Raw genomic sequence first — 13,047 nt, forward strand, 5'->3', positions numbered from 1 at the left:
ATATTATTATTGTACTATTTATTTTGATACCGCAAATGAGATCAGAGGGAGGAAAGATAAATTGATTATAGATTGTGAGAAAGGAGGAAACTACAAAAGGAAGGATTCATTTGAAGACAGTTATAGTATGAAAGTTAAATGTTCATTTATGTTGAGACTTGTGCCATGTGGTAGCGGTTGGAATGTTATGGTTAGTTGTGGGTTTCACAATCATAAACTAGCTAAGGACTTAGATGACCATGACATATTAGGTCGTTTCAAAGATGATGAAAGACAGCTTGTGAATGACATGACAAAATACTATATGGCTCTCAAGTACATAATAGCTGTTTTAAAATATAGATATCCAGAAGACCTCACGAGTGTTACCCAGGTGTACAAGGCAATATATACATACAAGACGAGCAAGAGAGGTCTGTTGACTGAAATGCAACATATGTTGATCCTTATTCATGAAGAGAAATAAATATATTGGACCAGAACCAGGGACGATACAAATGTTGTTTGTGATATCTTTTGGACAAATCCTGATTCAGAGAAGTTGTTGAACATGTTTCATTTGGTATTTACTTTTTATTGTAGATACAAAGCAAGCAGGTATTGCATCCCTCAATAATGTAAATTTTCATTTATTTGATTCTGGGTTGGAAGTTGTTTATTATTTATTGTACATACAAAACAAACAGGTATCAACTACCACTACTTAAGATTATTGGTGTTACATCCACGAAGTTGATGTTTTCAGTTGGATTTGTCTATATGGAACATAAAAAGGAGGAAAACTTTACATGGACACTAGAGAAGTTGAAAGAGTTGTTCGCTTTCGAGAAGTTTCTATCGAAGGTTTTGGTGACTGGTCGGGAATTAGCGTTGATGAATGTCATGGAAGTTTGTTCCCAAACTCAACTCATATGTTTTGTTTGTTCCATATTTTAAAAAATGCTAGTATGAAGTGTAAGGAGTATGTTGAATCACACAGGCAAGATCATGTTATGGATATATGGAACAACATCATGTATTCGAATAGGGAGTATGAGTTTGTGGAACACCTAAAGAATTTTGAGGTTGTATGTTTTGATATTCCTTTATTTATTCAGTATTTGCAAGAAACATGGTTGACACCATATAAATAAACGTTTGTTACTACATGGACTAATAGAGTCACTCATTTAAGGATCACAACAATGAACAGATACGTCGATGTAAATTTGAATACATTACATTACTAATTGTAAAACAATGACATCCTTTTCCATTTTTGTATTTTAGGGTTAAGTCTACTCACTGGAGACTGAAAAACATGTTGACTACCAGCAAGGGAGATTTATGCAGAAGTTGAGATGTTGTAATATCATGTTAAAGTTGCAACTAGGTTCAATCAAAATATTATTTCAAAAAAGTATTGCCAACATTGAGCATCACTATAACACTCCATTTTACACCCTAATGCATAGATTTGTTACAAGATAGTGTATACAACACATTAGAAATGAGCTAGAAAAGGTAAATTTTGTTGGTTCTAACAAAGATGTAATATCCCATATCTCAATTTCAATATAACGAGCTCAACCAATTGTCAATTGAGACCAATTGAGTTCTTATGTACTCTATCTTTTGTCAGTTGGAACAATTAGAGCTCCTATATGCTCAAAATGTTGTCAATTGGGATCAGTATAGTAACCAGTGAACTCTAAAGAGATTAATTATTAATAAAAAAGACAAACCAATATTAATAAATACAAGAGAGGATATTTTGGTAACATTAATAATTGGTCAATTAGTACTAGAAGACAAAATATCAATTGAGATATATATATATATATATATATATATATATATATATATATATATATATATATATATATATATATATATATATATATATATATATATATATATATATATATATATATATATATTATGTGGTGGTAATGATAAGAGAAGTAGAAAGAGATAAGATTGGAAAGAGAGAGTTATCAGAAAGTGGAAGAAGGGAAAGGAAAGAAAGAGGAACAAGAAGGAAAGAAGAGATACGTGAGGGAAAAGGAAAAGGAAGGAAGAAAGAGCACATCATCATCATCAACAACACCACCATGATTTTATCTCATCTTCTTCACCAAACTTCATCTTCTTCTTCTACAAGGTGAGTTCCATAGTTAGATTTACCTTTGGGTAGGAGAATCAATGGTTGGGAAGTTAGGGTTTATGTTTTTGAGGTGATCATGAAACTTGATTATGATGAATTTATGTTTGTGTTGTTGTTTAAGTTCATGATTATAAGTTGTTTTTGTTCTTGTGTTATCTATTGTTGTTGTTCTTACTATCATATTTGTGTTATTGTGATGGATAAGGGATTTGTGTTATGTTGAGGTTGTTGTTATTGCTACTATGAATGCATGTTCCAAGAATTGGAAGTTATGTTGTGGTTGTTGTTATGGTGGTGTTTATATCATGATGTTGTTGTCTTCTTAATTACATGTAGTGAAGAAACATGTTTGCACATGTGCGTTGTTCTATGAAGTTATGTCTCATAATTCCTTGATTTGGTGTGGGTTGGTGATATTGTATGAGTGGGTATGTATAAGGGGGTAAAGGATGGAAGAATATATGTTAAAAAGGTGAAAAAACTGAAAATATACTGGTACCAATCGATTGACATGTTGGACCAATCGATTGGTCCACTAAAATTTCATGAAAAATCTTGCAGAACCTTCATCCAATCGATTGGGCCATAACATCAACCGATTGGTTCCCTGTTTTCACTCTAAAATGAGTTTCGTAACTCGGAATGAGGCCCGGCCGGATGCGTTGGAAAGTTAGTTCAATGCTATATTGCTTGGCAAGATATAATCATGCTTATAAGTGAATTATAACTTGCTTGTTTGTATTATACTACTATGTGTGTTTACAAATTATATCCCTGTATCCACCATAAAACGTGAATGGAAACTGCGATAGACGTGAGGTCGAACACATTGGAAAGGTAGCCCAATGCTTCATCAATTGATGATAAGAAAAACATGTTTGTACTACAATTATTGTCTATGTTTTGGTGATGATATTACTATGTGTATTCATGAACTATGTTGTGAAATTGTTGTATGTTGATTGTGTAAGTATAAGATTAAAACTTATGAGTAAGTTAAACCTAGGTGAATACTAGGTAAATGACTTAGAAAGATAATCTAGGTTATGGAAATGAGTATACGGTGATGCTTGGACGCAACGGTACCTAGGTGTATATCGTGGACAAGTATTCGCTTGGTAAAGGAATCAATGTTGAAGAAAATTGTTGAGGAATGCACACAAGATACATATATGAATTAAGGCTTCCTTGACAAACAGGCTTCAAACTCTTGATGAATTATTGATTAAAATAACAAATGAAGAACATGGGGATCCATATATGATGCTTGGAACCAATGTGAACCTTTCCTTGATTAATCTCTTGCACTGAGGGTCTTAAACCCTAGATGTGAGCTTGATGAGGCATAGGTGGATGCACACTACCTACAAAATAAATAAAGATACACTAGACATATTTTTGGTATTTTGGTTAGTAAACAAAGAAAAAAAAGTATGATACAATCACAAATGCTTGGTGATCTCTCCCAATACAAACCCAATGAGTGAGGGGTGATGAGGATGCCAAGGTGTGATCCCAAAGCTAATGCAAATGATGAGATGGCATGAGGGATCTTAGGATCAAGATTGGGGTCTTACAATAAGACATTGGAATCAGATCAAAGGGGACACGTCTCCTCTCTTGATCATTGTTCCCTTGGATGGTTTGCTTGTGCTTCTGTTTCTGATTGCCTTGAGTGGGCTTTTGATTCTGTAGGGGATAAACTGATATATTGTCTGTAGTTGCATTCTGGATTTTACCCACCTTTAGTCTTTTCTTAGTTCGTTCACCAATCACAACTTGATCTGATAAGTCTATTGTCATACTGTCTAGGAATAGTTCCAAGATCATGTAAACCCTGTCTTGGGAGTGACCCAAGCTTTCCTTTCATATGGAATTCTCATGCTTTACCTTTTCCATGATTCCTCGATGATTAGCTTTGAATCAAATATCATTGTCGAGGAATTGTTATCTTCTGGATGATGAAGGGAAAATGCGAGCTTTTTTTGGTTTGCATGCTTGAAGTGGAAATGTATGAATATATGCATATGATTTTCCATGTGGATAAAATGCAAATAGGTATGAAACATCCATTGATTCAAATATTTGATGATGTAATAATTTAGGTTCAAAAGTTCGATACATACATGATGACGCAATAATGGTATGTGATAATATAGGTTAAAGGTTCAATATAATCTGAATTGTTTGTATACGATTCTCAATGTCGGTTCAAAGGTTAGACACACTTATGATTTTCGAGGAATATAGAGTCTATGGTTTCCTGCAAAAAAATCCAATATCCCCTCTCAGGTAAGTTCTAGTCTTCAAAGGAGGAGGTCCCTAAAAATGTTTCTAGAGCCATGGACCCATTTTGAGATACCACTGCCTCAGACGAATGACTCGTCGGACAGTGATGCTCCAAAAAGGATCTACTCTAAGTGTGATGTCTCATGTTGACCATGATCGAGGCATAACACCAAGTAGGTCAACATGACTCTTACCACATGCTATCTCATGTGTATACTCAATCTCGGGTATAAAGCTTTTCTCTCATGTAATATCATCCCATCCCACATCAAAGAATATACAGATATCCAACATATAATGAATATTTAAATCAATAAAGAATGCCATAAATAATGATAAGGCAAGTAAAATAGTAAAGATGAACACCTAAACAAACAAATAAATAAACAAAACTAAGCTTGACTTGCCTAAGAAAAGTCCCTAGCTGTCGCACTGCAAAAAATACCTGAGCACATCGCACGCTCGAAGATACAACAAAGTCACAACCGAACTTTATTTATTCCAAAAGGAAAGGGAAAATATTGATAAAACCTAGGGAGAAGAGAAAATAGGCAAGGAAGCTTGTTATGCAAGAGGGAAGTATTAGCACCCCTCACATCCGTTGTACTCAACGAGAACCATTTTAATTTTTCTTTGCCCGAATGGGTGTTATTATCTAAAGGTTACTTGCAAATGATAAAGGGGAAAATAAGTTTATTAATTAGTTTGCTTGCTGAGGATTCAAACACTCTTGTCTGCATATTCTCATAGTGTAATGAGAAAATAAGAGCTCCGTAGTGCGTGGTAGAAAATACGGATATGTTGGTTGCTTTTAGGGAACAATTATAATCGTATCCTAGAAGTGTGTAGACGTTAGCTGGTTCTAATTCTTGTATGGATGCTCTAAGATTTTATTCTGACTACTAAGGAACACAATTATAATAGTTCTTATTATGAAAAAGAAAGAAAATTGTTTTGAAGATATTTGTATGATAAAATAAAAAGAAAGAGTTGCTTGACTTGAATTAAAAAGAGATTGCTTAAATTGTAAGAGAGTTGCTTGAATACGGAAAATGGTGTTGAGTCTCATACCCTAATTTTTACCCCTAAGATCCCATATCATTTTCATCATTTACATAGAATCAAACATCTCATGTTTGTGTCTTTTATGTATTACCAACCTTATGAAAATACAAAAATATGTTTTATCTTGTTTGATTCTTTCACAAGGTAGTTGTATTGGTTTAAGGAGCTCAAGTGATTGACTGATCAAGATTATGCACATTCCTCGGTAATTCAAGTTTATAATTCATTCATAATAGTTAAGTTATTCCCATTCATAATAATCAAGTTCAAGATTGCATCCATTCAAGAACAACGAGTTCCAAATTCATCCGATGCCTAAATTAGGGTTTTGATCAAGATTGCTTTGATGTTGAATTTTTGACCAAGACACGATCTAATGGTTTTAAATATGATTCAAGGTCCTCAAGTTATTCATTATGATCCATTAATGTTCTTAAATTAGATAAAGAAGTTTGATTCATTGATCATTGAAGATTTTGAATTCATCTGATGAAAAGTCAACTGCTCAAGGTCAAAGTTTGACTTTTGAGATTTTTTTGTCAACCATGGGTTTATCAAGTAAATAATCATGAAAATATGGTTGCTAAATGCATTTGATTAAGAAAATCAAGAAAAAGTTCAAGAATGTCAAATCTAGGGTTTTTAAAATTTCTCTAAGTTATGAAATTGCATGTTTATGAAGCCCAATTTACAAGTTTGTAACTTCTTCCTCAAGCCATCATTTTTCATGATCAAAGGATGTACTTGTAGATGATGTTCCATAATTCAAATTTGTAGAAATAATGAACCAAATATATCATGAGGATTGGAATATATGAAGTGATGAAGATGAGATCTCAAAGTTGTAAAATTGTTCAACACTTGGAAAATTTTCCAAGTGTTTAGCAGTTAAGATTGTCAAAGTTGATGGCCAATTATCTCCATGATCCAAGTTGGATATCTTCAAATGTCCAACATGAGAGTTGTAGAGGATGGGGAAATCTACCCAAATATCCCATTGTCATGAATTTATCACACTTGAGCTAGGAGTTTTGAAGAAGGAAAGTCATCGTGTTAGGACAAATTGAAAGTCCATCTTCATGTCAATTTTCATGTTCAAACCAAAGTCAAACCTCAAGATCTTGCGTTGCAGCCTATTATTCTTCTAAATCTCAACATAATGAGTGTTTTTCACAAACCATTGATGCATTACACAAGGGTTTGAACCATTATCCAAACAACATACCATTCATGGATTATTTTGCCATAAAGCTTCATTGCCATTTCCATAAAGATCACTTTTCTCAACCACTTTTGCTTGGAGCTTTGTAAATATACCTTGCTTTGATCTTACTCTACATAAACACCAAAAGCAAAAGTACTTTTGTATTTTTTACCATTTTTTAGATTTGATCCAAAGCCCATCAAACAATACCAATAACCACTGCACCAAATCTGAATTCATTCACTATAAAAGGAGGCTTCGTTGCAATGCTCCAATACACAAAAAAACATCCATCATCAAGTAAGAAAGAACATTGAATAATCCTTTCACTCTTTCCATATTTTCACTCAAGGAAGCTAGAGGGATCATTATTTCTCACCTGGAAGTGCTTTTGAAGGTGTAACAGACACACTTCGTTAGGTAAAAAAAGCTCATTTTGAATTCCATCATAAAAGCATAATTTTCACTCATTCTTGTTACCATTATGTTTTTTTTGAACATGAACCCACTCATAAAAAGCTAATTTATTTTTTTATTTAGTTTTTAATTTTATATTAAAAAATCCAAAAAAAAAACTTTATTATTTATTCCTTTTTAATTTTTTCATTTAAGTATGCTTTGATTCAATTTTTCCCTTGATTAATTTGCTCTCATTTTGATCCATATGTGTTGAACACCTTAATTATACTTGGAATTAGACCTGATGATAACTTGTTTATTTGATTTGTGCTTGAACTACATGGATGTTTATGGTTGATGACTCGCTTTGAAACCCTAATGTATAAACCTTAGAGGCATGAACCCTAATGACTTGAACCCTTGTATGAGGTGACCTATTTTAATTAAATGATACTTTTATGTGCTTTGAACTTGCTCCTAAACATTGCTTTAGTCTTGATGCATGACATAATTGTTTGAGGTTTAACATGCTTGTACGCTCCTTATAGGTCCACTTCTAAAAATGCCTCGACCATTGCTTTACATGTCTTTTGATTGATATCATGATATATCTTATTTGATGTTTTGACTTGATGAACTATGCAAAATTATTCTTGAGGCATTTTTGCTTGTATGCTTGTATGATCCATGTGTTATGAACTATTCTCTATGCCATGCCTTTTCTCTATTCTTTATTGATGACCTTGATTGGTGTCTTAAGATGTTTAAGCTTGATACATGGTAGTGACTTTGTTCATATTTTTGCTTAGTGCATACTGTTAATCCATGATACTTGTGCTTGTGTTTCAATCCGAGGGAAAGGGATTATAGTTGACTTATTGTCATGTGCATATTCATCGTGGGTGTTTGTAGCTTCCTTTACCCACCTTGTGCCATTTAGCCCCTTCTAAACCCTAGTCTAATCTTAGGATTTTTAAAACTTGAGCTTCTTTCATAAAAAAACCTTGACTTTAGGTTATTGAATTTTCAAACTTTCTTTCTTCATATATGCTTCAAAAAAAACTTTAAGCATATCAAACTCTTTCTATAAGACCAAAAAAACACAAATCTCATTCGAAACTTTTTCCACTTGTCTTTTTCATTTTTCTCAAAAGAGACTAGACATGAATCATCTTTATAGTTGATATATAAATCTCCTACCTCATAGTAATTATTGAAATTGATGTTGATTCTTTTCTATATGAAGGAGTTAGTGGCATACTTGTAGATTTTATATCAAAGTTGGAGCACTTCCTTCATAATGATGCAAAGATCCATCTTCTCATATTTGTGGTGGTTTAGACGAGTATTCACCTTAAGATGACAACTTGTCTCTTCTTCTAAAATCAAATAAACAAACCCTTTTGTCATTTGTACCCCGAACTACAGGATTTTGATCCTTCATTGGTACGTAGGCACAAGACTTTATGTCTTTTCAAATCAAAAAAGCAATAAAACACATTTCTCTTCTCATCTCCCTAATCTATAGCAAATAACAATAACCAAACACAAATATCTCAAGAGGTTCCTATAGGATACTATAGATGATTAGGGTGCTAGTACCTTCCCTTTTCATAACAAACCCCCGGACCTTCAATCTCTTTATTGCACTATTTTGCATTGCATATTTATGGGTTATTTGATATTTTCCCCATCCCTTGGAAAAATTAAAGTTTGATGGTGACATTTTGTTTTGAGAGTGAATTTAACCTAATAGCTTGGTCTCTGATTCTCACTGCGACATTGAGGTATGATGAAAGTATTGCTTGAACCATGATTGTGTTGTTTGAACCCATAGGGTAGGTGTGTCTAAACCAAATAGCATGGAGTTAACCAATAGATGGTAAGGCAAATGTAGAATTGTAGGGTTTTGGCTAGATCTAAGGATCAAGACCTACAAAAAAGGTGTTTGCCTAAGCACCAGATCTGACAAGGCAAATAAGAAAGAGAAGGATATGTCTAAGCATCGGGTCTGACAAGACAAACATGCATGATGAATGGGGTTTGCCTAAGCATGAGGTATGGCAAGGCAAACATGCATGAAGAAAAAGGGATTACCTAAGCATGAGGTCTGACAAGGCAACAAGAAAGATAATAGTTTGTCTAAGCATGAGGTATGACAAGACAAACATGCATGAGAGTTTGTCTAAGCACGATGTCTGACAAGAAAAACATGAATGAGGAAGGGGGTTTGCCTAAGCACGAGGTCTGACAAGGCAAACATGCATGATAAGGGGATCTTGGTTCAGAGATGGGTGTTTAACCATGAGGTGATTAACCCAAAGAATGTATGGAAATCTAAAGAATGCAGTGTTTGGTCCAAAGGGAAGTGTATTGTTGATGAGTGTAATGGATGTTGATTTTTGAAGTGTCTTTGGAGAAGAAGACTTGACATTCATTTGATTTAATTTGCACTAAAGTCTATGAATGAAGGCGAATACTTTGAATAACTGGGGCCTACACCATGTACCCAGAGATACTCATAACAAGGATATGAATAATCCTTCTCATTCTTCTCCATTGCTTAAGGCCAGTGGCAAACTATTTGCATCATAACCGACAAGTGTTGAAGGTGAATCTTTGTTGTGCTTGATGTCCAGAGTCTCCAGAGTCTTGCATGATGATGTTTTGAGCTTGTGTTTGACTTGAAGAATCAGGTGTAAGTGCCAAATGTAAAGGACTAATCCTATCAAGTGGTCAAGAGGCTTATGATCACTTGACTGGATAGGGGAAACAAATAAAATGTGAAGTGATTAATTGATCAATATTGACTTTGATCGATCAATCATTTAAGGGCATGATCAAGATATCAAGCACATGGATTTTAAATTGAAAGACTACAAGCATTACAAATTAGAATTCACATGAACCCTACTTCCTAACAAAATTATTTGCAACATTAAAGAAGAATTAAGAGATTAAAACTCAATTAAATTCTAATTGAAACTATACTAACATGTATTATACTACTACTATTATTATTATTCCTAAAGTGTAGTAAATATATTTCATGATTTTTATTAATTGTGTAAAGAAAATAAATTGAAGACATAAAAGAAAAAACAATAGAAGAAATTAAAACAAAAATAATAATAAAAATAATAGGGAGGTGCAATGTGTATCAGAGGGAGTATGCTAAGCAAAAACACTCGACCCATGAAGTAGAAGGCCCAACATTGTTGAACTAATGGCTGGGTCTAGAATGGGGTATCTTAGTGGATTAGGGGTGTGCACAACAAATGGTATTGGGATCAGGGGCCTTGAGGCCCATCACGAAATGCAAATGTGAGGCTGAAGCCATCAGACCTCACTTATTTCCTAAATCAATCATGTTTAGCCCTTTTTCCCTAAACAAACCCCACAACGAAACCCCTGCTCCACCTTGCTGGAAATCCCCTCCGGCAGCGACGGAGGTCCAAACCAATCCTAACTTACCTCAATCAGATCGTCTATGAACCCTCACTCTCAATCTCATATTAATGTCCTCCAATTCTCTAACCCTAGTTTGTACGAATGGAAAACTTGTTGTGGTTGTTGTTGAATGTTGTCTGCATGTGAGAGTGAGGGAAACGTTGAGATATTAAGAGTTCCAGGGAGAACTCAAAGAGAGTGTATTGAGAGAGAAAAAGAACATAGAGAGTTGAGAGACTTTTCAGTGGAAGGTGGTGGTGATTGTGATTGTTGATGAATTTGAGAGTGATGAGGAATTATATAAAGGATGATGATGTAACTGATTTGGGCAGGTTGGGCAGAGGTGTTAACAGAGTTAGGGCACAGTTAAGTCTAAGTTGGATTGAGGAGCTTGTTATATGTTAGGGTTCTGTTAACTTATGTTAAATGTTAATGAGATGAATCCAGATAGTGAAGTATTATTAGTGATTTAAGGCTATCTTGTCAGTTATAGTTGATGATCTTAATGGCAAGTGTTAGTTAACTTTCTGTTAAAACTGTTGGTTTAGTTTATTAAGTTTGTTACATTGATTATGCAAGTTTAGTTAGTGATTAAAAATTGTTAGTTCTGTTAGTGTGATTTTTGAATCAGTTAAAAGTGTTGGTGTTAAAGTGAGAGTTAAATTGTTAGTGAAGAAGAAGTGAGTTTGGATTAGGGTGTTGAAAACAATTAGTTATGCAGCTAAAATAATTTAGGGGAATTAGGGAAATCGAGAGAATTTTTTATAGCTATGTTAGCTTTTAGATTCAGTTAGTTTTGGAATGTTAAACTAGTGAACTGCTTGGGAAATGCTACTGAACTAGTGTTGGATTGGAATCTAGTTATTGAATTCAGTTACAAAGCTAACTTCCAGGGCCTCTTTAAAGAGTAATTGACAGTTAGGTTATAGGAATGACTTAGTTATGTAGTTATGCTATTGTTTTGCAGGTAATTCATGTTCAATCAATGAACTGTTAGGGTCATTTTTGAACTGATTTTATTGTTAGTGACATTGAAAAAAATGTTGTTAATAACTACTGCTATGAGAAAGTTTAACAAGTCAGTTTTCTTTTGAATAGGCTTGTTGAATTCTGAAGTCAGTGCAATGGGGGGTGTTAACTAGGGAAATTAGATTCATTTAGTTATTGATTTGTCCTGTTAGAATGTGAGCTTAGTTAGGATATGATGCTTGAACTAATGTGAAATTTGTTGAATGTTAAAGGTTTTTCAACTGATTTGAGAAGTTTACTTTGGAGTGTATTAAAATTGTTGGCATGGCTAGTACATGATTATGTAAATGATATGTGTATGATGTTAGCATGACTGCTAGGACTTGAATTTAGGATGATGTGTTATGCCATGTTGTGTTATTGTTTTAATTGTTATGTGAGTGTATGTGCTCGGTTGTTAGGTCATGCATTGGTGTATGTATATACATTGTACTATCATGCAAACCACCTTAACTAAGTGTATGTATATACATTGTACTATCATGCAAACCACCTTAACTAAGTGTGTCTCAATATATGCATCACCTTATGTTTGAAATAACATGGTGTGGTGTATGTTGATATTGTAGGGTTGTCTTGGGCTTAGCATGGAGATAATGACATGAGCAAAACTTCAACATGAGCAAAACTTGACTTTTGATCTGAGACTTGAACATGAGCATAATTTGGCATGATGCACCATAACAAAGATTGGTGACTTGGAGACCAAAGTGGGAGTCATGAAGATGAATACGGGAATAAGTCTAGGGTTAAGTTGACTTTGGTCAACTATTTGACCAAAAAGTCAACAGTTGACCAAAAGTAAACCTTAGATCAAAGTTAGGGGTTCCTTTGTATAATCTCAAATTTGCACGTGTAATGTACTTTTTTGATGTTTTGAATGTAGATTGACCATTACATGTAACTTGACTAATGCCTTAAGTAAAATGGAACTTTTCCCTCCATATTTGAAAAATTGAATTTTGGCTTTTTTGGAAGTTGAATGAAACTTGATCTTGAATTTGAACATGAATCTTGACTATTGTATGAACCACAATCCCTTGCCTTAAATCCAAACCAACAACTAATGGACTAGTAATGAAAAAGCCCACAAAGAGATTTAATCAGTCAAATTCAAACTTTCATGGTTGACCACTATGAAACTTGAAATTCATAATCAAATCCTAATGCCATGATGCAAATCCCATGATCCACAAGTGTTAAAGATCAAGAATTAGGGTTCCATAACTTTGAGTCCAAGAGAATTGGTCATCACTGGTCAATGTAGCATCAATATGCCCTAGATTTGACCATAAGGGAAACCCTAGTTCCATGTTAATCATAAACATCAAAAGGCCTTTTAACCAATGGTGTTCACTTTAAAAATGCAATTATAAATGAATGTCTTATGACTCTAATGAATATGTAGATGAACCATAGACCAAAAGTCAGATAAAAGTGAAAAGGGGAGAGCAAATTGTGGGGT

The 13,047-nt window shown here is 33.9% G+C and overlaps 1 long non-coding RNA gene across 1 annotated transcript; it reads left to right on the forward strand.

Annotated features, from left to right (window-relative positions):
- Positions 1–10,352: 10,352 nt before the first annotated feature.
- LOC127118016 (uncharacterized) lies at positions 10,353–12,537 on the forward strand. The gene is made up of 2 exons (XR_007802080.1): positions 10,353–11,520; positions 12,152–12,537. It is a non-coding gene; the product is annotated as an uncharacterized LOC127118016 (long non-coding RNA).
- Positions 12,538–13,047: the final 510 nt, after the last annotated feature.

This window comes from Lathyrus oleraceus, chromosome 2, assembly GCF_024323335.1.
Source record: "Lathyrus oleraceus cultivar Zhongwan6 chromosome 2, CAAS_Psat_ZW6_1.0, whole genome shotgun sequence".
NCBI lineage: Eukaryota > Viridiplantae > Streptophyta > Magnoliopsida > Fabales > Fabaceae > Lathyrus > Lathyrus oleraceus.